Source organism: Leptosomus discolor, chromosome 1, assembly GCF_034619465.1.
Source record: "Leptosomus discolor isolate bLepDis1 chromosome 1, bLepDis1.hap2, whole genome shotgun sequence".
Taxonomy (NCBI): Eukaryota; Metazoa; Chordata; class Aves; order Leptosomiformes; family Leptosomidae; genus Leptosomus; species Leptosomus discolor.
In genome coordinates, this window is record NC_141391.1 from 38,216,653 (window position 1) to 38,244,338 (window position 27,686).

Sequence of the window (27,686 nt, forward strand, 5' to 3'; positions counted from 1 at the left end):
CAACACATCAGCGTTTTCGGAGGTGAAACAGAAAATATACGGGGCAGCAGTATGAATGAATCTACAAAACATTTATGAAACTTCTACACACTCCAGGGTGTTTTTATACCTTAAATATTTATATTTAAGCTACTATATTGTCGTATATTCAGATCAGAAAATGCATCTTGGCAAGCAGTATGAAAGCATTAAGAAAGAAAATTCCCTCTTTGCTCTTTAGCATTATAGCCCACTAAACAGGATGGAACAAAAAAAGGTTTTTGCATGTAGCACATATAACAATTATAATATCTTTGGAATTAAAGCTAAAATAATACCAACCGAGATATTAAGGCTTTGTATTAGTTTGTGATTTCCAATGGCTGGTAGTTTCCGTCCAAAAAACTGCTAGCAGTACCTTGCTCAAATGCCAGAGTTTGATCTGTCCATTGCGTTTTCACTTTTATTTCTATATTCCGCCAATTCTTTGCCCTCTCATGAAGGCACGTTGCTTTAAGTCCTATGGAACATTTTGCTATTTGCATGTGAATGACTTGGTCTAGATAGCTGGTAGCCAAATATTCTCGTTCTGTGATGGAGTAATTCTGGTGGTGTCAAACACAACTGTTTACAGCTGAATCTATCTACAAAGCTTCAGGAACTCAGCTTTGAAACCGTCAATTAAAAAATAGTAATACTGAGCTTTGCATCTTCCAAAGAATCCTCTCAAACAAGTAAAAGCTGGCCAGCCTCCAGCTGATATGAGATCTTTCCAGATTTAAAGTCCAACCTTAAATGCAGTTATAAATGCAAACATTACATTGGCTTTTTGTGGTTTACAGAAGGCTGTTGTTTTTGGGTTTTTTTTTTCTTGGTTGTTGACTTCACTGAGCTTTTTAGATCTACAAAACTGTACGTAGAGGAAACTGGAATTTTGGAAAATAGTTTGTTAGCAATTTTGCAGTTGATAAGTGGTAAAATTATGAGAATAGCACTTTTACCCAGGAAAAAACCCCAACAAACAAACAAACTTCCACCCTACCATGATCTGCACAACAGAGCATGCAATATACTAATTTGTTTGATGGAAAAGTATAGATTGTGTGCTAGGATTGTTTTGGCACTAGGCATTTTGCTAAGCCGCCCGCCAGGTTAAGCCACTCTAATAATGTAACCATGGCAATACTGCTGGCGTCAGCGTGAAAGGCTGATTTGTGCAGCCGGTAGGGATCGGGCACCTTAATGCATTAACTGGAGCTGTTAGGAAATGTTTGGAAATAAATATGTAAAATAGGTATAAAAGGTTCTTTCAGATGGTTTAGTGTTTTGCTTTGGGCAATATCTGTTAACAGCAGGCCACCTTGTTTATAGGGCTAAGCAAACGTGGTTGTGAGCACTGAAATAGATAACAAACTGCTGGTAGATTCTGCTCTGCTGCTTTGCTTTTTGTGCTTTGATGGGAAACAAGTGTTTCATTTTTAGCAGCAGAAGTGTGTTAGCCCATGCTTGTGTATCTGCTGATGTAAACCTGAGACTTACAGCAGTAATTGCAGAAAATCTAAAATGGACAGACCCAACAAAACTTGAAAGTTTAAATTAGGTTCTATAAAAACGGTCAAGTGTTGCAACCACATTTTATCCCTCTTCTCTCCATCCCTCTGTTGTTTGCCATATGCTCCCCTCCCCATATTTGCTGTCCCTCTCACATTTGCCTTTCATATGCCCCTCGCTTATGCGTTCTCCTCACACCTCTAATTTGCAGCTACGCTGCTCCACAAATAATGGGCTTGTTTTTTTCCAGAGAGGCAATGATCTGATGATATACTGTCTCCAGCATCAGTGCTGACTTAATTAATTTCTACCCCTATGTCAACACAAGTGGTGCAGGACTGTAATGTGATCAGATCAGAAAAGAGATCCACTTGAAAGTAAAAACCTCAGCACCTCTTCTCTCCAACTTCCCTTTTTTCAGCTGGGCGCCTGGATCACATGGTAGCCCCAGAAGCATAAGCGTATGTAAACATAATTAAAGGAATGCCTCAGTGAATTTCATAGAGGGCAGAACAGAGTACTGATTATTTCTGATTTTGTGGCCAGAGGAGGAAAAAAAAGAAACTTATAAAATCTGTATTCACCCTCCATGCCATAAAGCGATTTGTATGAGAAGAAAAAGGGAGTTCTTAATGGCCTCTCTGTACATTTTTATGTTGTGTCTACTTTGGTTTGCTTACTAGCAGCATTACTTGACATACTATTGTTTCATGATGAGAAATCATTTTCATCCATCGCATCTTATTTTGCTGGTCTGAATTCCAGTTGACACGTGTAGCCCAAATCGTTGCTCTAGACTATGGCCCAGTTGTCGCCAACTTTTCTTTATTGTCTCAATTTTTATTGTCTTCCTCTAGAACTTTTTCTTCTGATCTCTCATTTCTCTCTTTTTTTCCCCATTTGGCTCATTTTTCATGGTGGGTGCCAGTTCTCAATGGTTCACTAATTTGTCAGACAGCTCTGTGCTTTCTGGAGCATATTTGTGTCCCCCAGGCTGTCAACTGTTGGATTCTGCATAGAGTAGTTGCTGAATTAGCACGTATATTTGCTTCTGAACTGAAGTGGGATTTTTTTGTAGGCTGTGGAAAAAGCGAACTTACACTTTTGTACTGAATTAAAGGAATTACTGCTTTTAAAACAATTGTGGCAATGGGAGCCCACTTGTGGATTTGGGGCTATGCAGCTTTTTCAGTCTCTGAAGCTCTTCCCTTCTCTCTTATGCCCTGTTGTTGTACGGACTCCATTTGAAATATCTCAAGCACTCAGGATAAATATCCAAGCCAGGGAAGTTCAAAGTATATACTTGCAAATAATGAGAAGTTGCTCAGGGCTCTAGCATTTCTGTTTCTTTTCAATTCTTCATCTTTGAGAACAGCAGAATTCAACCTAAAAGTTAGCTGAAGCACATAGCTGGAAAAAGAATATTTTGCTTTTAATAACTTAAAATATGTAAGGCTGCTTTAAGGGTGATTCTATAACTCCGTAATTCCCTTCATAATTCTGTAGTTACTCAGAATATAGGGCCCAATTCTCTATTGAGAGAGGATTAAAAACCTACTGTGAAGATCAGATGATTCTTTCGTGTTCTTTTGGTTTCTTGCATTTTGCTAACAGGCAAGAAACAAGGAGCACTGAGGACAGAATAATAACTAAAATCAACAGAGACAGAAAAGATACATAAATAAAACCAGAATCAGAAGAGAAAGGAACTGAATCATTCATAAGTGAAGGTCAGCATATAGTATGCCCAGTTACTGCATTCGATTGTTAGAAGTATTGATTTTGCTGCTTCTTGAAAGTTCTTAAGAAATTTAGTTATTTTCCCAAACTGCACTGCCTTGGGCCTGCAAACTACAGGGAAAAACAGTGATAGGCAAAAGCTGCCACATCTGAATAGGAAAGATGCATGACACAGTATATTTTCACTGTCAGGAAATAACACAGGAACATTCTTGCCTGTTTAGCGTGTATTCAATCATGGACAGAAAGTCAACTGCTTAGCTGGAGCCTGGCATAGATTTCCAATAGCTTGCTTTTCCTCAAGCATAAACATACAACAGAACTTGAGGAAAATCACAGAGTGAATCTTTTATAATCCAAAAATAATCTTTGTAGATTTCCATGAGAAAACAATATTTATTTATTCTGACTTTTTTTCCCACCTTGCAATTAAGCCAAGTGTTGGCATGGATTGCTGGATCATTTACGCCCCAAACTGTTCATATAGAGATTATGCCTTCTGGTATTGCGGATATATAAAATTAAAACATTATGGCTTTTAATAGTAATAATAAGAAAACCAATATACTGAGTTCCTACATGGCCATGTCTATTGCTGCATATGGCAGCCACTCTTTTGCTGGCATCTGTGCTCTCCAATCTAATCTCTGTTTATAGTTAAGGTCATATTCTGTTCGTGCACTCTGCAAGATGATGGCATCTATGCCTGTATTGCTCTGATGGGTTGATCTACAGGCTTCCATCACCTGCAGTGTTTTGGGTGTTGCTGCCCTACCCTAGAGGAATGGGCTTAGCTTTAACAGGATCATCCGTGGGGCTGGATAGGCAACTCCAAGGTGTTCCATCTATGCCCACACTGCAGGTATTTTATGTCACCCTGAGAAATACCTGACACTGTGTGTGGGAATCTCTTGCATGACACCGATTCCACAAGGACTTCAGCATGTCTGGGAAGGCCTTCCAAGTGCTTTCCCTAACTCGTCTCCTCCATATACATGTCACGATTTCACCATGCAGCCCTTCACGAGCAGTTCTGCCCAGCAATGTCCATTAGTATCAACCTTAATTTCACTGAGACAAACGATGACAAATTCAACTTGAAAGGCAGGGGAAGCATGAGGGAAGCAGAAGTCTGCTGAGAGGACCAGGCATTCCCTACCTGCTCTCCTATTTGAGGGCACTGTTCCTGTCTTATACATTGAGTGACTGTATGGATAGCAGTTGGCCTTCAGCAGTGTCTCTGCTGTTACTGAGTTGTGTTCAGTTACATCATGTATATTGATTTCAGACATGAACCGATTGCCAATGGGACACTAATTTCTCCACGTAACAGACCACGTTCATAGCTCTGGGGCAGGAGCTCTCAGGAAGCAGCAAGCACAGGCTGCCCTGCAAAGGAAAGAAGCCAGGACCTGAGGGCAACTGCAAGGCAGGTAGGGCAACGATCCCACCCAGGCAGGCACAATCCCACAGTACCTGAGCAAGTACCATGCTGGTGAGCAGGGTCAGCCAGTATTAAACGTTACTAGACCTGTATGCAGTGATGAAGCAGGTGCAAGGTCAAGCCAGCAAGTCAAATCAGTGGTTCAGGATCTGCAAGGCACAGGGCCAGGCACAGGCATACCTCAGGCAAGCCTCAAGGATGGAGGCCTGAGCTTCAACGCAGCTCGCAGGCAAACGGCAGGATGCCCCCATGAGGCTTCCCATAGCTCCTTCTCACACAGCTCCTTCCCCAGCAGCCTGATCCGAGGCTACAGCTGCACCATATCAGAGACGGAATGGAGCCACGAGCAGGCAAACCCCAAGGAGTGGGGAAGAGGCTGCAGAGCCTCTTGGTGCACTCAGAGCCCTGACAGCAGCATGCTTATTGCCAGATTTCCATCCAGTCCAGAAGGTATCAATCTCTTAACAGTAATCTTGTTAGAGACAAGGCACAGCTGTTCAGGGCTGGGATGTTTACTGCAGCCTGGTGAAAGTCTGCAAAGCCATATGCTGTTTGATCCTCTGCTCCCTGGCTATTTACCAATTCGGTGTCCAGTAGGTTGAGATGTGCCAGAATCACTGACAAACACAAGCCATTCTGCTGGCCCTCGAGGGGCCTCAACGGTGTCATAATTATACGAGACTACATTCTGCTGTACTTAGTGATCCATCGTACCCTAGTGATCATTGCAGTGGTTCATCCGAAGTGCTTTCAGATCTGAACCATCCACATTTTGATAAGCAGCCATGCACAGACCTGGCAATAGCATCATCACAGCATATATAAACGGCCCCATCCTGAAAACCACAATGCCTCAGTAATTGTCCTGACGGTGATGCTGTCTTTGTGACTGACATAATGCCAGCGTGGACTACACCTTCAAGATCACCATGGCCTGCCATGCGCTTGCAGGAGAAAGTGGGGAGTGTGGTCAAACTGTAGGGTTCCAGAAGTGGACAGTCAGATGACAAAATCAATTAGCAGCCTGACAAAACTCTTAGCCTTGGCCTTAGTGGAAGTTATTGTTCCTTGCAACACCACCTTAACTACAGTCTGTGGCTATAGGTGGTGGTATTACGTCCAAGACTTCATAATTCTTAACAATTTCCAGACTTCAAAATGTGCCTCCTGTTTGTCTCTTTCCTTCATCCTGCTCCTTTCCAAGCCTCTCTCCTTCCTCTCATTACTTCTGTAATCTTCCCATCTTTTTACTCTGTGACAAGTCGATTCCTTCTCCAGTTGCCATAACAGACGACAGCCACTTGATTGCTTTGAGACACAACAGGTCAGGTTTGGTTCTTCACCCCCAGCAAACATCTCTGCAGCATGGAACACTCGTAGCAACCAGCCATCTTTGCTCTTTGTCTACAATTTAGAGAAGTTCATAATAGAAGGATAAGCAGAAAGACTGGGTGCTGACTATCATCCTCACCTTTCAGATAAAACAGTGTCAATATTTTGGTTGAAGTGCAACTATACAGGCAGTAAAGCTGATCCTTCTGACTGCAGCCAAATCAGATCAGGACCTGGCCCATCACAGGACACCAAGAGGTAGCCACTTTTGTTGAAACCCCAGCACACTCCTAGAAATACGGTGACCAGAAGTGAAGGCCCTTCACCTTCAGTGCCCAGTTACTTTTGGCTACAGATCGAGGGTAAGGACCACCAGCTCTTGCATTCAGTAAAAGGACCTGTTACCTTCAGATAATGTAATGAAGAAAGTGTTTTCTACAGAAGATGAAATAAAAATTGAGACGAAAGCAGCATTCTTATGGGGACCTCCCATCGAACCTGGTGTCCAGGGTCTTTGTCCCACTGTTGTTGGTTTCAGCACACCAGGTTGGGGTGCACAATGCCATAACCCAGAATGAGTGCTGCAGGCTTCTGCTTTCACCCGTTCCTGGCAGGTGCGGTCAACAGTTTCAGCTCCCCAGTTCTGTGAGCCCACTGCTGAACCAAGATGATCAGTGCTGGAGTTGGCAGGAGGTCAAGACAACAAGGATGAATCAAGCCACAGGTGGGAACCTGTGGGGCTGCTGCGAAAAACTGAGTTTTGCTGTCTTGCCCTGTGTGCTAGTTCTGTCTGTTCTCTGCCTCACCAGGGCCCTAACAGAGGTGCTCAAGTGGACCGAACATTTTAGGTACTTACAAATACAGAGCATGGTGAAAATAACCTCTTTGTCACAAAGTTGTCCCAGGTCACGTGGACAGCAGTCAAGAAGGACTGCATTTTAAGCACATCTTTACATGCCTACCATTACCTGGTACTGCAGAGGAGGGCCTGCATCCCTCAGTCACTGGATGACATGGTGCACACATTGTGGATTCTGTGAAGAAATCACAGGATCTAGTTATTCTTTGCTGACTAAATTAAATTTCTGCTCTTAGCCTTTTGCATTTCTAATAAATAAGGCAGATAAATACAGGATATGCAAACAGTGTGGTAGTCATACAGCATTAAGTAGTAATACTTGAAATTTTTTTGGTTAATAATGGGAATTTAATAGCAAAACAAGTTGTACTGCATAATTAAATATGGCTTAGAAGCAGAGCATAGCACAGATGAGGGGTCCTTACAACTTACCTGGGTCTTAAGTTACATTATTGGACATTGTTGCGTACTTGCAGTTAGCATGTTTAAGATGACATATTAAGCAATCTTTCCTCGTTTACCCCCTCTACATTTTTAAATAGCCATGTCATACCTTGACCATACGTAATATCTAAAAGGTAATTTTCATAAATCTAAAACTTAATGAAACAATCATTATTGATTTAAGAAGATCTTATTAAATGTAAATAGTTTCATGCATAGCACTTTGAAGCTATAAAGTACTAGATACACTTTATTACTTTGAAGTAGAAGATCAATACACATAATTGTCCAGTTTTCCTTGAAAGCTGAAATCCTTTGCAAACCGGAGTAAGATGTTAAGTCTCATGCCCTGGTTTTGGATGATTCAGAATGCTGTTACTATTAAGTCTGTTTCTGCTTAAAACACTGAGAAACCCATCTTCAGAGTATGTTGCTCATCAGACCTGTTCACACATTAATACAGCAGCAGAACTGTCTTGTTCTCAGGGACTGAAGAACACACCCCTTCCCGGAGATTAGCGAGCTGTGTCAGTGACTTTAGCTGGCCGCGTTCACGGTCATTTTTGTTGCCAGTAAGAGCTGTTGAGAAGAAGGTAACAGTGAGGCCCTGCCTCCTCTTTCCCACGGGAGCTACATGGAAGCAGTGGCCGTACTGCCAGCCCCGCCTGGGCTACATCACAGCTGTGTCACAGCTACGGCTGTGCTTGGGCGTGTACCTCCTCCATCCTGACCCGGACTCAGACCTGGCTTCCTGGCTGAGCTCGGACCTGGCTTGTCCCCATGGCTGTGCTGGGTGATCACTGGGCTGTGTCTGGCCCTGGCCACCGTCTCTCGCCCTGATCCCAACCTGCACTTGCTGCTCCATATCCTGGATCCTTATGGTGAGGTTACTGCTCCTGCCTGCCATGTCGCTGTGCCCCCCTGCTGGCTTGCCTTCCCTTGAGATGCAGCTGGCCCTTGCTGCTCCATGACACTTCTTGTGCTTCTTTTGTAGAACAACTGGTTGAGGCATCTCTTAAAATTTAATGGAGCTGATTTACACATGTGGCACGTTTAAATAGGACTGTCACTCAGGCATGGAGGTGCATTTGTGCAAACTATCACAATGAGTAAAAATCACTCTTTATTTTTTTTTTTGGGGGGGGGGTATTGACATCTTTCAAAGGTACTATAAAACGTGATTTTGTACCACAACTATCTTGAAGTTATATGTGAAACTTAGTACTTGTTCCTCACAGGCCCTGTTTTTTAACCTCACACTTTTCCATGGCTACCACTTCGAAACAAGTACTTGGAAAGAGAAATTGGAACGAGCCTTTCAGTCAAGTATATCAAACCAGATTATGGTTTGGATAGGAGGAGTCCATGTGAATTTTGTAAACAGTGATGCACTGATTCATCTTGAGTAACGTGCACTTTTCAGTGAAAGCTATGGAGGCACGGAACCCCTTGCAGGTGTCCTGCAGCCTAGGCTTGGTCCCTGTATAGCCCCAAGGACTCTAATGCTCATTAGCTTCAGCAATTTCTTTTATTCTAAAGGCGATGGATATGGAGATATGCTTTAAGAATGTTTTATCATGAACAGTTGGTACAGAGGGTCTTATCCCTCCAATTTGTGGTTTTCTGACTGCCTGGCAGGCATTGTATCACCTTCTGTTTTACAGTGGAGCTGTTACCTCACTGCAGCACAGCTAACGGCAGCTAGAAATAGCAAAGATCAGGCAGTGCCCTCCGTAAGCAGAGAAACATGTACTAACGGGGACTTCTCATGTACAAAAGGATGTATGTGTGTGCATAACTACATATATCTCAGATTGCATATGACAAATTTGTTAGAACAGATGCCTGCAGACCTTTAAGAAGCACAGCACTGAACACTACCTGTTCTTTATATAAAATGTTTTGTGCCATGAGGTGCAATAGCTAGCCATATGCTGGCATAAATTGCTGGTATAATTGCCTGGTGATTTCAATGAAGATTTAAGTAAGCAAAAGCTTCCATGTCTTAAACCAACATGAGGTAATGCATAAAACCTGTAATTCTCATTATCTTCTCCTAGGTCATTCTCCATCCCTTACTAATTGGCTCTACGGGCACCCCTTTTCGAGTTACAATAATGTTTAACCTTTTCTTCGTAATCTAATGTGCAGCCAGGTCAGGCTCCAAATGCAAGGTGCTTTTATTCCCATTTCTTTTGCATAATAAGTATCTGAACTGGCACTATACTTCCATCTATCTGCTGGTGCTTTTCCATGTCAGCAGCTGCCATGGTTGTTAAGGGTGCAACAGCGGTGTGACTTGGCCACTAACAACATTTCAGCGTGGCTCTTCTGCTTCACCTTAGGGTATCCTCAGCACTAATTTAAGAGTTTCTTTGGTACAGACATACAGTAGGTCTCTTTCAGGGCTTTTGCCTTAGTTTTCCTTGACGTTATTCCTTTGAAAACTCATATTTACCCGGAGTCTTGTCATGATATGGGTTGCACAACCTTTGAAAATCCAAACAAGTGATACGGTTGTTCAACCCACGAACTGTACGGCTGGCTGGGTTGGCTCAGTTTACCGAACTCCGTGGCTGCTCTCTATGAGCTTGCATCAAAAACACATCGTTGCACTTTCCCAATTACTAATGCTCCCTCTGCTAATTTTTTTTTTTAATGACCAGCACAAGGATTAAAACTTCCCTGAGTGTGATACTCATTGTTTTGAGATTCTGCTGGCAGAGATCGCATATGTCAGTCTTCTATTTTAAGTGGAAATTTATTATTTTGGGGCTAGAATATCTTCTTTCTGTTAAGACTCCAGATCAGAAAAGCTTCAAGGGTATGTGTAATATTAGACATTGCTCAGATTAAGCTGAACAATACAGGTTTTGTTTCCTTCTTCTGCGTCAAGCTTTTTATAATTATTGATTTAAAAAAGAAAAAAAGATGTGTACCTTATTGAAAAATGGCAGCCACGCAGGACACCATGCACATCGGTGAGAAAACCTTTGTCCTAGAGTATATAATCTATAGACACAAAGGAGAATACAATGAATGAGCAGCACATAGTAAAAAAAAAAAAAAAAAAAAGGCAAATAGTGTTGAGAAGCACAGCAGAAATCACAGCTTGTTGTGTGTAAAACTCTTCAGTGATTTCTACTCAGTATAGCAAAGAGAGGTTTCCAGGCACATCAAAAAAAAAAAAAAAACCCACAAAAAATCCAGCAAGCTTTGACTGGAAGGTGCTGCACGGAAACTGAAACATCCCAAGGATGAGAATGACCCATGAAGAAAAGTGCATCTTTATTAGACAAACATAGCAGGTAGCTAGGTTTTGAAACTTCAGTGAGTTAGAAAAAGAATTAACATTTGGCACCGATGGGTTGCAGAAGTAGCCAGACGTGACTCACTAACTCAAATTGTGTCTTCTGGAAGGCAGCTGCCCTCACTTGCAGGCAGAAACCCCGAGCACCAAGGCTTGGGCAGGCATTTTTTTCACTCCTGACCTGCTCACGTTCACCTTCTGGCAGTTCTCTGAGGGCTGGAGCACAGAGGAAAGGGGAGGAGAGCACTCCCACCTGCCCGTTACTGGCGGGTAACTGGGCACTTACAACAGCAATTACGAAATGGTGCTGTACGTTTAAAGCATAATTCCCAGAAAAAAGGCAGATCACAAAAATTAATGTTCGTGTCAGTGCCCAGCATTTTAGGGCAAGGCATTAGAGAAAAAAAAAAAAAGAAAAAAAAAAAGAAACAAACCAGCCTTTTACATCTTGTCACTCTAAAAGCTAAAATTCCCTCCTCATCCGCAATACCCATTTCGAGGCCATGGAGGACACTTTTCCTACACAATGTTATTAGCAGTAATATCATTTATCGCAGAAATGCGTTTAAAAGAAACTCTTCCCGCTGCTACGAGGAGGCAGGCCGCTGGCCACGGCCCCCGTGCCGCAGAAGCCCGTCAGAGGGCCGCGGCGGCCCTGGCCCGAGCGAGGCCGCAGGCAGGGCCGGCGCTCCACCGCCTCCCAGCCCCGCGGGGCCTCCTCCTCCTCCTCTGCCCTCACTTCTTCCCTTCTCCGCTATGGCGGCGGTGGCGACTTCCAGGCAGGCGGCAAGCAGCCAAGCCGCCCTCCCCCACCGCCTCCCGCATCGCCATAGCAGCCGGTCGCCGGCTTTGTTCGTCCCTGCCTGCGCCGCCTCCGCCCCTTCCTTCTCTCCGCTCCCCTCCCCTCCCTCTCCCGCCGGAGAGCTGGCCGGGCCGAGCGCCCGGAGAGGGTCAAGGGGCGGGGGAACGAGCGGGCCCCCAGTCCCTCCTCCGAGCGCCGGGGCTCCCTGCGGCGCCCGGCGGCCCCGCGCCTGCCCGGCCCCGCCGCCCCGCCCCGGCAGCCCCAAGTTCAGTGGGTGAGCGGCGGCAGGAGGCGCCATGGCCGACAGGACGAGGGCGGCGCTCTCCGAGTCGGGCTGGTAAGTGGGGGCGTCCTCGGCTGCCCCGCGGCCTTCCCTGCTGCCCCGCCGGAGCCGGGCCGCCGGGCCTCGCCGGAGCCTGACCGCCACCCCCTGGGGAACAGGCCGCCGGGGGGCAGGTGCACCATTGCGGGTGACTCCGAGCAGCGGCGTGTGGGGTTTGGGGGAGTTCTCCCGCTTTTGAAGCGTGCAACGGCGAGGGGACATCGCCGCCCGAGCTCCGGCGTGGAGCCGGCCGCGGTGGCCAAGGGAAGGGGGTGCTCGCCCCTCCCTGCCCAAGTGCGCTTGGGGCCTGTCGCCGGAGCGGCTTCTGCTCGTCGTGGGCAGCAGCTCTTGGTGGCCCTGCCGAGAGAAGAGCCCCCCGGCCCGCCCAGCCCGGGGCAAGCCGCTGCCCCGGCGGGGCCGTGAGCCTCCCCAGGGGCCTGGGCCTGGGCCTGAGCGGCGGCGGGGTCCGGGGGAGGCTGCGCCGCGGCTGCTGCCTCCTTTCTTCTGGCCGCCTTTCCCCTGGGCCTGCCTCGGTTGGGTGTCAGTGATAGCAAATGCCAGGAGGTCTGGCGCTTGCCGATAGCTTTATTGCTTTATTATACGCACCGTGCTCCCTTTCAGCAAGGAAGGTAAAATGGAAAAAGTGGAGTTAAATACCGTAAATACACACGTGAGGCTTGAACCCGGGTATTTGTGTTTTCTAGTCAGTTCTAATCATTGGGTGCATCGTACCTGCTTTGGAACGTGTTTCAGTGAGTCACGCGTTTCAAATACTTAGTGCAAACTCTGCATCTCGTTTGGTAGCCTAGAGGTCTTTTGGCACTGTTGACTGAAAGTTGATTATTTTTTTTTTTAATTGATCAAAGTAATTAATTTATTCGTCAACACTTAGTCTTTTTTCCTTAACTACTTACAAGTCTTTCACTAAAATAAAAGCCTAGTGCTAACTACCAAAACACAAAGCAACTTTGGTTGTAATTGAGAAAAATCGCTCAAATTACGAGAAGCATCGTTATTTCCTATGGCATTTTTGGGGATATTTTTGTTCCGCTGTTTAACTTAGCGGTTCTCCTGGACTGTGATTTCATGTATGGCTAAGTTATAAAAGATTAAAACAGGACATTGTATGGTTTAGAATAGAATATTTTGTTTGGAAGGGACCTACAATGACCATCTAAGTCCAGCTGCCTGACCACTTCAGGACTGACCAAAAGTTAAGGCACGTTATTAAGGGCAGTGTGTCCAAATGCCTCTTAAACACTGACAGGCTTGGGGCATCGACCACCTCTCTGGGAAGCCTGTTCCAGTGTTTGCCCACTCTCACTAAAGAAATGCTTCCTAATGTCCAGTCTGAACCTCCCCTGACACAGCTTTGAACCGTTGCAGTGTGTCCTGTGACTGGATCCCAGGGAGAGGAGCTCAGCACCTCTCTCTCTGTGTCCCCTCCTCAGGAAGATGTGGAGAGCAATGACATGTCCCGTCAGCCTCCTTTTCTCCAAACTAGACAAACCCAAAATCCTTAGCCGCTGCTCACAGGACATGCCTTCCAGTCCTTTCACCAGCTCTGTTGCCTTTCTCTGGACACACTGAAGTACCTTCACATTCTTTGTAAATTGTCCCCACGGAACTCAAGGTGACGCCACACCAATGCTAGATGCAGCGGGATAATCACCTCTTGATCAGCTGGTTATATGTGTTTGATGACCTAGCTTTTACATCATTACTTTGTGATAATTGAGTAAATCGGTGTCTTTAGGTCTGCTTCTTGGATAAGCGTATCATATGTATTAAAAAAACCTGTTCTAAGTGAATTTAGAGTGCACAATCCTGTGATTCCTGGCTGTCAGTCAATGGAAAGAATCATAACTATGTTGATTTTCATAACATTAGCATATTTAAGGAGAAGTTTTGAGTAACTGGGAACTCAATGCTCTCCTCTTCCATACTTACTCCTCTTTGAGAAGGAGAACTCTTTCCATAAAAGTAATTTTTATTTTTGTAGTTTTCTTTCTTGCTTTGTGTTGCATATTCAAAATTTTATCACATGGTTTTCAATTCTTAGTTGTTTTACTACTTTGTCAGTTGAATGACTGCCATTCGTAAATGGCTTTCAGGTTTTGGCAGTACGAATAATGAGGTGCCTCTGAAACGACCTGTTACTCTGCAGGGTTTGGCTCTCTCTCCTCGGGGGCATATACTCTTGAATGGCTGTAAATACTTGTTCTTGCAGTACTGCAGGGTGTGAGCCAAAGACAGAGACTGGAAGATGATGGGGCAAGTAGCCGGCTGATTGTCAGGTCCGCTGGAATTATGCCTTGACCTAGTTGCGTTGGGACGGGTGGTATGAAGGAGGGGGAAATGAATTCATATACTTTTGTGGAATGTGAGGTGCAGCGGAAAAAGAAATAATGCTTCAGAAATGTTGTTTAGCTGAGTGTTTGTGCGCTTCTTAAAAATTAATAACATGGAGGTTCCTGCTTTTAACAGTTTTGCTGTTGCTCTTATGCTTATGACTTTTCTCATATTATTAGTAGATCTTAAAGTTATTTAACACGTGTATGAGTAAGCCTTCAGTGGCACTTAATGTAGTGTATTTCAAACTACGCTTGACTACACTGGTGGTTAAATCATGTTCTGTACCAAATTGGTTGCCGCTGTTGCTGTCGCCTCACGTTGAAATGGTGTGGTTTCTCGTACAAAAATGAAGATGAGTTTGTGTGTTAAAATCTGTCCCCATTTAAACTGCAGAAGCACCACTTCGCATTTCAAACCAAGTAGGAAACTATTGCTCTTCCATGGTTGCAAACCTGCTGGCTTGTAAGATACTGCCTGTACCGATCTGTTTTTTCTATAACTTTCTTAAATCTTTAAAGGTAAGAAGAATTAATATAGACACTCGTTTATGAGAATTTCTACAATTGGTTTTTGGTTTTTATGGTTCTGAATACGGAGTAAAGCTATTTTTCAAGTAAAGCAGTAGCATAATGTAGTTAATATAGTAGTAACATATATATTTTTTGCCAACTAGGTATTATGAGAGAGTCATCCATTGTCAAGTTGCCTGGAAATTTGTAATGTTTGCCTTTTAAGCTTGTTTCAGTATATCAGTTGCATTTTTATCAGCTTTTGAAAGACAAAGTTGCCCTACCTACTGAATGTAACAGAGGTAGCTAAAGCTGAGAATTTTTTGAGGGTTTTTTTGGTGGTGGCATTTCATCAAAATGGGTAAAAGACCCCTGTAATTTGTGTGCAGAATTAGGGTTTTTCTGAAGAGGTGTCCTTGCAGTTGTTTTTAGAAAGTATGCATTTTTTGAGGCTAGTTCTTTTCATTATGCACTACACTGTACTTTGGAACAAGATACTGGCACAGACTTTAGGGATGAGATAAGGTGTGTTTGTATTACGTTGCAGCGAAAAAGATATTCTGTCTTGGAACAGAAGTTCTGTGTTAACTTTTTATTTAATTACCAGACACTTAGGAGGAGGAAGGCTAAGGGGCAGAGAAGAATTACCTTTTTGAATTGTTATAGTTATGTTCATGAACTTTGGAACCAGTTTTCCAGTGTTCCCGTTAAATATAGACCTTAATGGAACCTGAGTTATTGAATCCAGTTTTCTTACTAGAATTGACGTCCAGAAGGACTGTAGAATACATCCTCCCTATGTAAACAAGGAATTGCAGAACACTTCTCACTGGCTTACAACAGAGTTTTTTGGAAGTCTCCCAGGTGGCATTTCACAAGAGAATATGACAAGCCAGGACCCCTTCAGTGTCCTAGATCTTTGCAGAACTTGGGAATTTCTTACATGGAAATAAATGCCTATGCGTTGTCAAAAATGAATATGCCATGACCTGCAGCAAGTTTAGCTTGTGGTCCCACAGATCTTGGGTCTGGTGACTGATTGATCTCTGAATGTGGGAAAGCAAGACATGCAGATTTTTTAGGGCAACTAAACGTACGTGTGAGTTCCTTGTCAAGTAGTCCAGATTTTCTAGTCGTAGTGTGTGATGCCATAAAACTGAGTAAGTCTATGGCAAAAATAGATATACTCTTGTAAAACTTCACATATTTTGAAGATTATGTAAACGGTGTTCTGACTATGAAAAGTTATTCCCAGAGATGAAAAGGAATTGGAATTGTACTGGTTGTTTGGAAATAAAATAATAGTGCTTAGTAACCCTTGGGAAAACCCTTATATCAATGTAATTTTGGTTTTACATACTTAGTAAGTGAAAACTGTATAGTTGGTGTATACCAAACTATTTAAAACTGAATTTTAGGTATTTCAGCAAGCAATGTGCTGCATACTGGATAACTTAGATTTAAGATTGGTCTGTTCAAACTTGTTCTTTGTAGGACTGATTGTGTGATGTGAACCAAGCTCCAACGTAAAAGCAGGTGGATGCCTGGAAACTCAGAGAAGTGCTCACAGGGGTGGGTCTAACACCTCTCTCTGAGAGTGCAGCAGGAATTTGGCGAAGTAGTCAGTTCCAGGGTCAGGCAAAGTGATCTGCTTTTCCTGCATGCTCTTTTGCTGTTCCACTGAAATGGCTTTGGGAAGCTCAGCTTGATACATGCTGTTCGTTAGACACAGGCACAACAGTGATTCACAGGAAGGACGCATCTGTTTTGAGGTTCTTGCCACTCCTGTTGTGATGTACATCATTTTGTGAAGTTTGGTTGGTACCATGAAATCTCAAAGTGCTGGCACAAAACAAAATGCCATGTCATTGCATTTTTTGTTTGTTCAGGTGTATCCCTTACTGGCTGGTCTGATCAGTTTGGTTTCTTGCTGGATCATGAATAACGAGTAGTTAGAACCTGAATTTTTTATGTCATTTTCATTGTGGGAGCAGAAAACGTCCAGCGTTTCACCTTCTGTTAAGGGAAACAAGACCAAGTAACTAAGACAGATACTGGGTTTTATTTTAATTTTTTTTTTTTTTTTTGAGAAGATGCAAGGTGGTAAGAAATGGCTGGTATCAGTTGGAATCATCCCAGCTTTTACAAGAAACTGACTTAGGGCTATAATTAATAGTTCAAAAACGTGCAAAGAAGGATAGCTAAAATAAGGAGATGGAAGGATGTAGGGGACTAACATGTTTGAAACCCCTCAATTTGCAGAAGAGAAAACTGAAGGGAGAGAACTTAGTGAGGTTTATGTAATCTGCAGGCGATACATAAGATGAAAGTAGAACTCTTTACTTACCAAATACTGCCAAGATCATTGCTCACTGAATGCTGCAACACTAGAATTAGAGAGCACTTGCCAAAGCTAGTAGCAGACTGGTTTGAAAATGGGTAAAATATTTGATCAAGAACCTCAAACAAATCCTTATTTGCCAGGGATAAAAGGTTATCCTGCGGACTAGTACAGTAGGTTAAAAGATGAGAAACTAGATAAAGCAATGATTGCTTTATGATGGAAGAACACTACCAGTAGATTTCTTCTGGGATCTAGGGGGTTCATCATATTAAAAAATATTCTTAAGGAATGAGAGGGTTGTGGCACCATAGCAGTTTGTTGGTACATGAGAATTGGTAAAATCTAAACTGATTGGGTAGTTGCAGCAAAATCTTACGATGCTGTTGCCCAGTGCTTTCACATACAAATGTAGTTCAGATTTGGTCGGTACTGGATGATGTGCATGCAGGGGGAATGAGGTGAACATATTTACACAGTGATGAGCCCTGAATTCACTAATGTTACTTACTCAGACAAGGGCAGTGGTTGGAAAGCTGTTGGGAATTGTTCACAAGGAATGAAATAATTGTTAGGTCATTATGTATGTCAATGGTATGTCCAAATCATTAACAGTGTGCATTGATGTAATGACCCTGGCACAGCAAAGGTTTTGTAGAATAAGTGGATGAGAGGTATGGAAGATGAAAATCTGTAGTCTGCAAAACAGAACAATAAGAGGAGAGGTGATAGAGGTCAATAAAATCTGTAGATCATACAGAGATGATGAATAGAAAGCAAGAATAGCTATTTTTCTTAAGATGAGAATTAGGCCACCCAGTGAATTAAACCTGCTACCTGATGAAAACTAAAGTAGCTTGTCAAGCAATGTGTAATTAAATTGTGGAACCTAATTGCCACATGACATTGTGGAACAGAAAAATATACGTGGGTTAAAATTGTAAGTAGACAAAGTCAGGTAGGGATAGGTGCACTGAATGCTGAACTTTACAGTGGAGTTGGACTACCAGCTCTAAAATGGCTGAAAGCTAGGAATTATTCCAGACACTTTTAGATATTTGTTTTATGTTCTTTACCTGAATGATCTGCTTCTGGCCACCCTTGAAAAGAGGGAACTGTGTTAGATAGACCTAGACTGCACCATTTATGTTCTTATTTTTATGTTGTTAGGTAAGTGCCTTCACACTGTAGTTCTGCTGAAGAAAGGATTTTCTCCTCCTGGTGGGAGGTGGGAGAAAGGGAGAGGGAATTTGGAGAGAAACAGAACAGGACTGTTGGAAACAGGACAAAGGACAAGGCAAGTGTGACAGTCCCTGATGAAGTCAGCCTCAGCTGTGATTTCCTCTGCCTTACTGCAGCTCAGCCTCCAGGTTTTCATTAGTTGCTGGGAGAGACTCTCCTTCTCTCATCTTGTTATGCCAGATCTGAAATCGATTTATACATCATCTTTGGGGACACAGACTTCACCTGCTGGTTTCTCTGAATAATCTGCTAGGAAGCTGAAGCACTAGTCTAAGATGTCCTCGATTTATAGAATTGTTGCAACTTAGAGTGAAGATGTTACTACTGTGAACCCTTTACTCAACAAAAGAAAAAAGGAAAAAAAAAAAACAAAACAGAAAAGAACAGAAGCTTGGAAGTCCTTTAAATTGTTAGAGGCCTTTTTTTAACACCCACCTTTTCAGTGGCCTTGCTTTTCTTGATATAGCATGTTGATTCTTTCCTTGGAGATTTCAAATGTATTGAGTCTTGTTTCAGAAGTTACTTCCTTAGCCTTATAATTCATAGGCTTTGCCATCTTTTTGAGACGCAAATACTTTATTAGGACAAGTGTCACTTAACGTGTTTGACTCAATAACATAGTAGTTTACTTCTTTCTGCCTCTTTTTGTCCCTGTGGTCTTTGACTGACCTCGTGTTGAGCAGTGCACGTTATCTCTGAGATGTCTGCTGAGATTCATTTTATTTTCTATTAGTTTGTCTGTTGGTAAACTAATTGGTATAATCACCTGAACAAGGTGATTGGGTGAAGCTTATTACACAATTGTGATTGACTGTTTGGGGCGGATTTACCTCTTTCCTCCCACCAATTTTGCTTCTAAATATACTGTAAGCAGAGCATCTAAAAGGGTGATTATGGTAGGGATTTGAGAGAAGGACTCGGGCAGGATGGAATGGCAGCGTGCTTGATTATTAGTTGCCTTTACCAGCAAACCCAAATGAACTTCCTAATGGAAGTGAGTTAATAAAAGCAGCAAATTGTTTAGGAAGTCTGCATTTTCCTGGCGGTGAGTATCTCTTAGAATTTGAGCAAAAGTAAAAGTAGGTGTGTTTTAAACTTGTGTGTTCCTGGAAGTATAAATTATTAGTCAGAAAGCATGTACCTTCTCAAAAGTGGAAATTTGAGGCATTTGGAGTAGATGTTGGATATAGATAAATCAGGTCTCGGGAGAAAGCCCTTTGCAAAGTTTTTGCATTCTGAACTCGTGTTATGAGACTCTTGAGAAGATGTTTTTTTTCTCTCTTCGGTCTGCATGCTCGCACTCCCCAGACCCCGAATCCTGAGCAACAAGCTGATGCGAGGGTAGCTGGTGATTTTGGAGTGAGGTGCTGCTGTCATTCATACTGATAACAAACAGATATTCAGTAGTATATGCGCATATTTTACATAAGTGTTACTGCTAGTTAAAATACAGCTTAATGTAAAAAAATACATGCAGGAGTATGTGGAAGTATGAAGCTGTCCTGCAGCCTAACTTAGAATTACACTTAGGTTGGATTTTAAATATCCTGTGCATTGGTTAATTTTTTATAGATTGCTATTATTATAGTCACAACAATATAATTAAAATAAATTTAAGACTGATTCTCCAAGATGTGCATATTGTTCATATTTTCAGGATTTCTACGTTTTCTAGTTCTTTAGAGCAAAAGTAAGATGTTTAATTCCAGTAACAATAACTAATACAGCTGACAGAAGGAAGGGAAGGCTGTCAGGGGGATGAATTGTATGTGAATGTGTCTAACCAAATTTTACGTACTTGATATAACGCGTAGTTGTGAGGTATCAGAATTTAGGAAGACTGGACAGCTCTAGGACTGATGTCCAGCCTTTGAGACAGCTGCTTCACACATTTAAGGAAAACGAAAGTTACTGGTTTAAATAACCTTTCTAACACTGGTAAATAGTTGAAGCACGATGAGCATTCTTGCATTAGCATCATTTTGAGCCCTTCACTTTGAGAAATGTAACATAGGTATTAGAAATGGGAGTGGTGGCGTTAAGCAACCAAAGACTTACTCTGAGTTAGGGAACAGGGTGCTGAGATCGCTTCTGACGGAGCACGCTGTCTGGGGAGTGTGGTCAAGACAGGCTTTTTCTTTCCTGTTGTTTGTCTCATAGTGCTCCAGGAACGGCGAGGAGCTTCTTGTGCTGTGTCATGTCTGAAAAAGAGCTGTTGAGGAAAGCTGGAGGAGAAAAAGCCATGTGGGTTCAGACAGCTTCAAGAAACTCGGTGGCGTGGCAGCTGTGTCTTTGGCACAGCCCAGCCTTAGAATATCTGTGTTTGCTTTAATGCTTTAGGGTGGCTGTCAACGTTTTCCTGGGGAAGTGTCGGTGAGAAACAGTGTTCACAGCTTGTACCTGAGCGCAAAAAAAAAGGAGGGGAAAAAAAAAAAAAAGGAATTTTATTAGACGAAGAAAGAAAACCCTCCTCATTGTTGTGACTTTTGTCGTTTGTATGTTTAATTGCTGTGGCCTGTTATGAACCATGGAGTAGCAAATCTTGTCAAGGAGCAAAGCACACGAGCTCTCGTCCACTTCTTGCTGTCTGCAGGGGCTGTTTCTAGCATCTGCTCTGTTATAGCAGTGCTGCTTGCTGAAAGCTTATCTTATCAAAGTTTGGAGTTAGTGAGGTTATCTCTGTGTGTTACCTGGAAAAGCTTGATGTTTTTGCATCACAGCTATTACTGCTGGATAACACTTATGACTAAATCTCTTATATTAAGTAGTTGTAGAGATATTAACATTTTTTTGCAGTCTACTGAAGTTTCATTCTGTTGTATTCTTTTACTGTTGTAAAATACAGCATGTTTTTATCTCAATATTTAAATACTTACATAGATGTACCTCAGGATATACCATTGAAACATGGGCTAAAAGTGTACGCTATCCAGGACCCTTACCAAGTGCATTAACAACATTATTTTCTCATTTTATGAAGACATGAAAAAACTTACTTGGCTCTGATATTGATGGCAGTATATTGAATGGGGAAAATACAACTTTCAACAGCTAAATCATCTCGTCGTGTAGTATTGCTTGATAGAATGATAGAAATAGAAATTACCATTTATTATGGGAGCACATTTACACTTCTTTCATTTGGTTGACATTACTGTAATTACTCTTAGTGTCATTGTACAGTGGGAGTTGGGGAGATTTCAAAAGGCATCAGGGCAGTTAAGTTTACTCGGAGGTTCCAAGTACATACTTTTTTTACTTGTTAAGCTGTGATCCTGTATCCAAGACATTTTTAGATACAAAGCAGAGAAGTTGAAATCTAAATTACTTTTTACAATGGTAATACTAATGAAGCATTACTTTTTTCAACTTCTAAGAACACTTTCTGTTTTACGGTTGAAAGTATTTGCAAGTGCTAAGGTTTCCATTTAACTGTTTTTTGGAGGAGAGTGTGAGGGGAAAAAAGTCAGTGAAGGAGCTGTGGAGAGGGCGGGTGATTTTTTTCAAGGGTCTGGTTCTGACGGTGCAGAGCAGTGGTTTCTGAATGAGCCATATTTTGTGTGGAAGTGATCAGCTGCTAAGGAATGCCGAGAGGATCCCTACATAAAAAAAATATGATCCATCAAGCTGCTTTTTATTGAAAACAGAATGTATACTGAACACAGTCATGATTCTTGGTTTTAAAGTTATTCAGAGTTGTGTTTTTAAATTCAGATGTAATGTAAAATACACAGATACACATCTGTGTAGTACACATGTAATTACTGATAGACTGGAGGGTTCAGTTAGTCTGAGAAGGAGCTTGGAGTTATACCTTGTGGCGAGTACTTCCTAGATACTTTTCACTTGAGTGCTTTCTACAATTTTTGATATGAAATAGTATCAGAGTTGTTTGTTTGTACGTATCAAAATCAAAGTCACTGAAGGAGATGGATGCGTCAATGTTTATACTTAATATTTTAAGGTAAACTGTTTTGGGTTTATTTAATAGTTAAAATTATTCTTGAATTTGTAGCATATAATGATTTCAAACCATTTTTGTGTATTTAATAAGTCAAGTAGCAGTTTTTGTAACTTTCTTTTTAGTGGCTGATGAAGTCTCTCACTGTGAAAGTGGCCTTAAACATTTCTTACATACATTTCAGAATGTTATTTTGAAGGATTAGTTAAACTGGAGAGAATCCCTGTGGAGTGAGCAAATGAGGAAACAAGAATTTGGAGCGGTTTTTATTGCTTGAGGTGTTCAGTTTTGTTAATCCACAGAGTTTTCAGCCTTTATCAGACACCTATTGCAGAAATTCACGATTGATGCTCATTACAATCTTGGACACTTAGGCAAAAAGATTCTCTATTGCATGGTTTTGAGATGGAAAAGATTTCCTTGAAGAATACTGCTAAGGGTTTACCAGTGTATAATTTTCTCTACGTTTGGGAATGTGGAAGAGTAGTAGGGAAGAGGAAATGTCTTTTGAATCACTTCATTACTCACTGTCTCTTCTGTTTCCTTAGCTTACATTTCAGTTCCTAACCTAACTATGTCACCCTATAATAATAACATGGAAAGAAATGGAAAAAGCTTAATTTAGTCTAGACTAGTAATTGCTGTTATGTGCTAGCTATGATGATATTTTCTTCATGCCGTTGCGCTAGAGAGATGATCTTAGTGCTTTATAACTGCAGAATTCCACTCTTAAATGTTTTCCAGTTTCTTCTTTAGGTTTGATTTTATAACTGCTTTTCTGTTGTTCTGTGCAGAGTAATTACTGTGTTCCATTGTTGTTTGATTCTTAAATTAATAACATAGTTCTTATCTTACAGTAACAGTAATAACTGACTTCCCCCTTCCTTCTCCACCCTCCCCCAGTTATTGGCTGACCAGAAAAATGTTACTTTCTCCCAGGTGAAATGTTTCTGTGACTGATTTAGGAAGGAAAGGAAGTGAAAGCTTGAGTTAGAGCATCGTTCAAAAAAAGCATGCAGTATAAAGACCATATGTTGCTCTCCTGTTATGCGTCGGCTGGCTGGGAGGTTAGATGAATCTCTGGGCTGTTAGAGCCCTTAATTTAAATCCTTTCTCTTCCGGAGCCCGTGATGCTAAAATACTAGATTGAAAAAATTAGTTAAACCAGAGAATATGAAAATAAAGCCTAGTAGTGAACTACTTCAACACCTGATTTTTTTACCTGTTATTTCAAAGAATTTTTCGAAGTAAACCGTACGAAAGGGAACATCATTCGGTGTCTTACTGTGTTTCTTTTTTATGCTTTGTTTATAGCAGTAGCGGTGAAGTGTAATGCAGGTTTTCTCTTGTGCAAACTGGTCTTTTAGTTCTTACTAACTTTGAAAAAGTGATTGCTCTAGTAAGACTTCACTGCTATAGCTACAAGCATTTTAATAAAGAATACTACCAGTTAGGAGAAGGACGCTCCTGGTTGCATGTTCAAACTGCACTTACCGATACCTTACTTGGTTTTGCAGTAGTTTGGCTGATCACCTTCATATTTTTACAGACCTATTCTTGTCTTTAGGTCGGTGGTTGAATGAGACTTCTGTAGCTCATGTGTAGTTGATGAACTGCAACTTGGAAATAATCCTTGGAAGCCCTTCAACAGATCTTTTTGTTTGTTGTTTTTGTTTTGGAAATACATGGATCTCTGTAGCTGTAGAGCTTTTCAAATTAACAGTAAACACGTCTTAGTTTTCATATATGTGATTTTACATTGTGAGAGTGTGCATGCCTTCAACGTTGCTTGTTTTGAGTGATTCTTGGTAAATATAGTGTAAATCTAGTTTTAAAGGTCTGTAGAAATAGCTATTTTTAGGATAAAGTAGAATAAAAAGAAACCTGCCACTTCTGAAGGCTTGAAAGTTTGCTGTGCTGAGTTAAAATTATGCAATAATAGTATTAGGGATGTGTGTATTTCAAGCATTGATGACTACAGCTGTAGAAGAAATTATTTTCTGCTTGGCATTTTCAGTTATAACGTATACTTTTCAGTAACAAGTACTCATCTTTCATCCTTGTCTTCTGAGCAGGTTGTAACTTCTTTTTTTGTTTGTTTATTTTTGTCAATTCTGATATGTAGGAAGGAGGGATGTGCGTGGTGCATCTTCAAAAGTTACTTTTTTTTTTTTTTTTTTTTTAGTTGGAGCACTAGAACCCACAGTACCCACTGCAGCAGCTGTTCTTGGGGACTTAGTGTTGGTGATAAAATTCTGTTTTAAATATTTAAAATAAAACTGAAGGCATTTGCTTAGCATCTTGCTTTGTGAGTCAGCAAACACTGGGGATGTTAAGCTTCTATTATTTTCAAAATTAATATGAAGTGTGTTGAAGGAGAAGTAGTCCAGGCCTTTGATACTGATATGGATGACATGCTTTAATAACAAAATACCAATTAATAATGTTTCCAAGTTTCATTTTGTAGTTTTATGGTTCAGTGCTGTTTCTGTGTGGTAATAAAGTGAGATTTTTACAGCTTTAATTGAGAAATATTAATAGTCTCCTTCATGAGTACAGTTGATAAGCTAAAGAAGGTGATTAAAAATGATCAAATTTATACTTGATCTACTAAAGATATAGCCTTTTGTTACTTACATGTATGAATATTGTGTGTTACATATTGCAGTCTCAATAAACCAACTTTTAAGTATCCTTGCTGGAAGAAATGCACAAAATGTTCCTTTGAGAAAGCATTTTTGGGAATCAATTCTTGTAAAGATGCCAGGTTTTGCTTTGTTTTGAGATACTCAAAATATCATTTAAAAAAAAAGTTCACTTGGACATCTTCTGGAGAGGCCATCCTAGTCCCAACCCTCGCTCAAAGAAGGGCTAACTCCTAAGTTTGATCAGCTTGCTGAAGGCCATGCCTAGTTGAGCTTTGAGTATCTCCAAAGTGGCCTGCTCCACTGCTTAGCCACTCTTTGGGAAAATTGTTCTCTCTCTTATATCCAGTCGAGATTTCCCATGTTTCAGCCTGTGTCTCTTGTACTTTATTGTTTCACTCCTTACCTCTCAGAATTGGCTGCTTCTTGTTAAACCACCTTCAGATGGGGGGGTGGGGCAGGGCGGGAATGAGTCCCTCCTTTGCCCTGCTCTTCTTCAGACTGAACAAACTTGACAAACCAAATAGCGGTCCCAGCGTCTCCTCCTATGGCATGTACTCCAGCCTCCAAAACACCTCAGTGGCCTGTCTTCAGTTTGTGGGTCTCTTCTCATAACGGGGATCCTGGAAAATGAACTCAGTATTTTAGACGTGGCTTTGCACTGGGAGGAGGGTAATAATCATGTCTCTTGGTTTGCCGCCTACAGTCTTGCTAATGCAGCCCTGTATGTCATTAGACTTTACCACTATACAGGCACACTGGTTTGTGTTCAAATTGTTCTTCGCCATGAATCCACAGAGCTGCTTTCTGTCCAGCCACTTCCCAACCCCAGTGGTTGCAAGGGGTATGGTGCAGTGCTTATTTTGAGCTTTGTGGTGTTCCTTTTGGCTGAGGACCCGCTCCAGTGGTGCTTCTTACATATTTCAGTTTTTATTAGCGTGTCATCCCCTGCACCTTCCCTCCCCAAAATAAAAAGTGAAAATCAGTTCTGTTATATTTTTCTTGGTTAAAACGTTGTGCATCTCTTTTAAACTGCAAAGGGGTTATGTTAGTATAATTTTGACGTGCTCATGCTAGCACAAGCTATGCTGATGTTTAGTGAAAAAAACTGCAGCGTACTACTTGGTTATAGAATATGTGATATATATAAAGTAAGTGCTTAATAAGAATTATTGCTAGAATGCCTTTTTTGGTCTGGCAGCTACTTAAGCTCCTGATTTCTCAAATTTATGATCTGGAGACTAACACGAAAGATGAAAGATCTCTTTATTTTATGCAGAAGTGATATTTTGAGTTAACTTTGCTACAGATCCAAGGAACTTAAATCGTTCTGTTCCCCATGCATATCTTTCCTTGCTCAGTCTCTACAGTGGATGATCTTGCACTGTCCTGTGCTGTGTTGATCAAAGTTTCTGTCCCAGTACCATGTCTCTAATAAAGTCCAATAACTGAAGTCTGTAGAGAAGCTGGTGAGTGTGACAAATGTGCCAAGATGATGTCTCAGAATGTTTCCCCAGCTTTTAACTGTTGTTTTTTCAGCAATTTCCTCAGCTGGACATTTCCTTTCTATTAAATAGGCTTTTGATTAATTTCTTCTTCATGGATCTGTGCAGTTGTTTTTTGTACCTATGTAAAGTTTTAGCAGCCACAGAATGACGAATAACAACCTTATATGCTGTATGAAGCAACCTTTTCCTAAGTTTCCTGAATTTCCCACTTGCTAATTTGGAGACAGTGAATAACCGATCTCTTTTTATCTCTTTAATGTCACTTGAAACCATATAGATATGTTAAATCCCTTCTTCAGTCTTTTTCGTGATGAAAAAGCCTGTTCTGTGTAGTTAATCTTGAAAAGGTGTTCTGTGTGTTTGATCTGGTTTATTACTGTCAAATAAAGAAAGGCAGACAGAAGAGAGAGGATCCTGAAAGGAAGGAGAGTTTAGGAAAAAAGTGATAGGACGAGGACAAGGATAAAGAGAAAAATGAAGGGAGATGCCTTGTAGATGTGTGTCATTCAATCTATGTCATTTCAGAGAAAGTACGGAATGACTGAGAAAACATGATGCGATGCAGATGGGGTATTATTCAACCCCCTACTCCTCAGAAAAAAGTTAATTAACAGCTTATTAAACTAAATATAATACATGATAAACTACATGCACGTTTCACAATTGCAAGTGTGTGGCCTTTGGGTGGTGCCTTTTAGCCTGTCATGTACTTGTGAGTTTGGATAGGAGAGTGAGTGTGAGAGTGTGAACAGTCCTTTGCAGTTACAAGAGGTAGGGCCTGGCTTGCACAGACGTCGTGACTGGATGTGGGTATGTTCCTATGTTGTTAAGCATGCAAAATAAAAAGATTTAGCTGTATCATGCCATCTGTCTTTGTGAAGAGGATATACCTGTTTTATTACTTGGCAGATGAAGAGTGTCATCAGTTACTATTTCTCAGCTATTTCTTGAGATGTCTTATCTCAGCTGGTTCTTGGTTGTTTGCCTGTATCCGTTGGAGTCCTCACCCCATCATATACTGTGAATTATGTTTTTCTGTGGAATGCGGATGTTTCGCTGTTTTTTTAGCTTAATATTACTTCTTAAATGTTGTGACAACACTTGATTTCACTATTTCTTAATCGGAGTATTAGGGCATAAACTTTAAGTAATTTGCATTAAAGAAAGTCAGTAATCCAGTTTTGCATCATAGCATTGTATGATTACTTGACTTTATTGATGAAATGAAAAACAAGCTCAAAATAAGCTTTTGAGAGCTTTGGAAATCTGAAAGTGTGGTTGTCTTCAAGCTTGTGCCCTCTGCTCCTGCAGCTAAACTCATTATTGTAAACTTTCCCCTTTG

The 27,686-nt window shown here is 41.5% G+C and overlaps 1 protein-coding gene across 2 annotated transcripts in view; it reads left to right on the forward strand.

Annotated features, from left to right (window-relative positions):
* Window positions 1–11,770: 11,770 nt before the first annotated feature.
* Window positions 11,771–27,686, forward strand: part of TDRD3 (tudor domain containing 3) — a 122,177-nt gene continuing 106,261 nt past the window's right edge. For both annotated transcript variants that reach the window (XM_086481985.1, XM_086481986.1), the window contains exon 1: window positions 11,771–11,798. The gene's annotated coding sequence lies outside the window, so the exon portion shown is untranslated. The remainder of the gene's footprint in view (window positions 11,799–27,686) is intronic.